The sequence below is a fragment of the Panulirus ornatus genome, chromosome 20 (assembly GCF_036320965.1).
Source record: "Panulirus ornatus isolate Po-2019 chromosome 20, ASM3632096v1, whole genome shotgun sequence".
Classification (NCBI taxonomy): Eukaryota; Metazoa; Arthropoda; class Malacostraca; order Decapoda; family Palinuridae; genus Panulirus; species Panulirus ornatus.
This window is the reverse complement of record NC_092243.1, coordinates 63,396,970-63,400,791: the sequence shown is the minus strand read 5'-3', so window position 1 is coordinate 63,400,791 and position 3,822 is coordinate 63,396,970. Positions and strand designations below refer to the sequence as shown.

At 43.3% G+C, this 3,822-nt stretch overlaps 1 pseudogene; it reads left to right on the top strand.

The window, feature by feature from the left end:
- Positions 1 to 772: 772 nt before the first annotated feature.
- Positions 773 to 3,822, top strand: part of LOC139755754 (zinc finger BED domain-containing protein 5-like) — a 6,992-nt pseudogene continuing 3,942 nt past the window's right edge.

Here is a 3,822-nt window from a genome sequence, read left to right as displayed (position 1 = left end):
GTTTGATGTCACCGTGAAGAGAGGTGCATATATGCAGTCTATAGAGGATGATAGGGCCTGGGAAGTTAGTTCGTTGTTTACTGATGATAGAACACTTGTGACGGATTCGAGTGAGAATCTGCAGCAGTTGGTGATTGTGTATGGAAGATGGGAAAGGAGGAAATTGAGAGTAAATATGAATGAAAGCAAGGTTATTAGGTTTAGCAGAGTTGAGGCACAAGTTAGTGTGTGAGTTTTTCTGGAGAAACATTGGAGGAAGTAAAGTGTTTTAGACACCTGAGAGTGGAAAAGGCAGCGAAAGGAAACATGGAAGTAGAAGTGAATCATAGGGTGGGTTAGGGGGGGCGAAAGTTCTGGGAGCACTGAAGAATTTGTTGAAAGAGAGATCTTCATCTGGATGGTAAAACTGGGTATATTAGAAGGTACAGTAGTCAAAACAACATCACATGGCTGGAAGGCATGGGCTGTTCATGTGGATGTGCGGAGGAGGGTGAATGTATCAAAAATTAGATGTCTTAGGACAATATGCTGTGTGAGTGGTTTAATCGAGTAAGAAATAAAAGGGTAAGAGAGAGTTGTTGTAATAAATAGGTTGTGGTTGAGAGAGCTGAAGAGGATGTGCTGAAATGGTTTGGACATATGGGAAAATGAATGAGGAAAGGTTGACACCAGAGGATATATGTGTTGGAGGTGGAGGGAACAAGGAAAAGGGGAAGAGCAAATTTGAGAGGGAAGAATAGAATGACAAAGATGTTGAGATCTGGTCCTGAACATGCAGGAAGTTGAAAGGCGTGCACGGGACAAAGTAAATTAACCTGATATGGTATACAGGGGTTGACGTGCTGTCACTAGATTGAACCAGCGCATGTGAAGCAACTACGGTAAACCATGGAAAGGTCTGTAGGGTCTGGTTGTAGATAGTTACATGTGATTTCGATGCATTACACATGACAGATAGAGAATGGATGTGAGCGAATGCCGCCCTTCTTCGACTGTTACTGGTGCTACCTCTCTAACGCGGAAAGCTGCCATCAAATGTGAAAAAAAATAGTAACCACACAGACCCATTAGCCATCCCGTACAACAACAACAACCAAAGCCTCCCGAGACGCTCTGTTGATTTAATCACAACATAAACACCCACACTGATAAAACACAAAGAAAGAGGGGGAAGAAGGCAATCAATTGAGGTGATCCTCTCTTTAACTGAAGATTGTGACGACCCCTTTCTCACGATGATGTTGACCATAACACTTGCTTTAACTGATCGCCCAACATTCAGGTGTCGTAGATTATCTACCCCAAAGTGTATCTTAGCTTAGCTACCCTGTAGCCTAGTATAAGATGATCGCTTTGGGGTAGAAAGTGTATCTTAGCTTAGCTACCCTGTAGCCTAGTATAAGATGATCGCCCAGCACTCAACTGTCGTAGATTACCTCTCCCCCCCTACCGTGTAGCCTAGCCTAAACTTGACCGCCCAGCATTCAACTGTCGTAGATCATCTCTTTCTACCGTGTAGCCTAGAGCTGTTCCATTCTCACACGCGGGGAAATGGTAATAAAGTCAGTGTAATCAGGCGATCCTCAGGCTCCAGAGCATCTTAATCAACAAATGGTCAGTCACCACGTTCTGTCGTGATTAAATCTTCGCTCAGCCCTCCCCTATGGTGTTACCGTCAAGTTAACCATTAATTGCTCCCTCCTTAGTTACTCTTCTAATGAAACTAATTTGCATTTTCACTGGTTGGCTGATCCTCGTTACTGCCATACGCCTTAACCTGAGACTCGGAAGTTTTCGTGTGAGTACATCAGGATGCGTCGGGATATGACAGGGTCTCCTGATTATATTTGGTGAAGGCTTTGAGACGTGAGTTCGGCCAGAGATGAAGTCTAGAATTTTTTTTATCATAATCCTCTGGGAGCATTAATCACCCTCCGAACTGAGTCTTACGTTGAGGATTTCTCTCTCAAGCGAGATTTAGCCACTGCCAGGCTGATAATTTCTCACTTTCCGAGCGCTTTGTGAGGAGAGGAATTGGTTAGTGCTGGATGTGAAGGTATTGTTTTAGATATTTTAGATACCTGTTAGTAAACATGGCAGCGAATGGAACCACAGTCGTAGAAATGAATCATAGGGTGGGTGAGGGGCGAAGGTTCTGGGAGTGCTGAAGAATGTGTGCAAAGAGATGATATTACTTGGAAGGACAAAAATGGGTATGTTTGTAGGTATACCAGTCTCAATGATAATATATGGTTGCGAGGCGTGGACTATATATAAGGCTGTGTGGTGGATTGTAAATGTTTTAGAAATGAAACGTTTGAGGATAGTATGTTCTGTGAGATATTTGGATCGAATAATTAATGAAAGGGTAAGAGAGAGTGCTGTGGTAATGAACAGAATGTGGTTGAGAGAATAGAGTTTGGTGTGTTGAAGTGAATTAGACATATTGAGAGATGAAGGGAGAAAAGTTGCGAGGACAAAGCGAATGGGGAGACCAACTGGAGATGTATGGATGGAGTGAAAAAGATGTTGAGCGACCGGGGCCTGAACATTCTAGCGGGTTAAAGGTATGCACGATAGAGTGAATTGGAACGAAGTGGGAAACTAGGGTCGACCTGCTATCAGTGGGCTGAACCAGGGCACGTGAAGCGCCTGGGGTAAACCAGAGAAAGGTCTGTGGGGCCTGGTTAAAGATAGGGAGCTGTGGTTTCTATCTATTACACATGATAACTAGAGAATGAATGTGAACATATGCGGCCTATCTTCGTCTGTTCTTGGTGCTACATTGCTAACGCGGGAAAGGACGATGAAGTATGAAAGAGAGAATATATATATATATATTAACAGAAAGATATTTCAAGCGTCAGTCACTACTGTTCCTCGAGTGAGCCCCTTCACTGTCACCTTTCACTTTTGTGACAGCACAGTCCAACACTTTCTTATACAGAAGAACGTGGAGTTCCTCTCAACACACACACGAAGCAAACTACCACATATCAACCTGATGTTACCACAAGACAGAAGAAACAAGAGAGAAGTCGAATTACATAGTATTTTCGAGGGTTCCTTATTTTCACTCCTAATTGGAATTTTCTTGAAATGTGACCATTTTATTTCCTACTCATTACCATCAGGAGAACGTTGATCATTGCCATATTCTCTTCAAGGAAGTGTAATACCAGCTTGCCAGATACCTGAGGGGTCAGCTGATAAGGGCCTAATGGAAGGGTATCGAATGCTAGGACGGGATCAGAACCCATGAAGTCAACCAGTTATGAACCTTCCACACTCAGCTAGATAGAAGTCACAGCCTCAGAAGGTATATCCATGAGTTAGAGCTCTGAGTATTTGCCAGTAACAGGATAAGATAGAGCCTCAGAAAAGCTCTCAATAGCCGCCAGTAGCAAGCTGAGATAGAGGCCAGAAGAGCCAGCCATTACTTAGAGCTCTTAATTGCCACTGATAACAGCATATTAGAGTACAGATACCAATCTTATTCATACGAGATTCAACAAAACTTCACAGATAAATGGTACACAATCAAGGTCCAGGCTTTACTGCAAGCATTATTATATCAGCCCTGAGTTCAAGCGTGTCCTTCACGGCGAACCAACCAACCAACAGTCAGGAAACACACAACTTACCGGCAAGGACGAACTCCTTAGAGTTACCTTATGGAAAACAATCTCCTCACTCTGATAGTCTCGAGTAAAGGGGTTAGAGCCAGTTATACGGGGTTTAAAACCAATAATAAGGTGTTTAAGACCAGTTATACGGGGTTGGAGATCCATTTCACTGGGCTTGAGACCAGTTATACGGGGT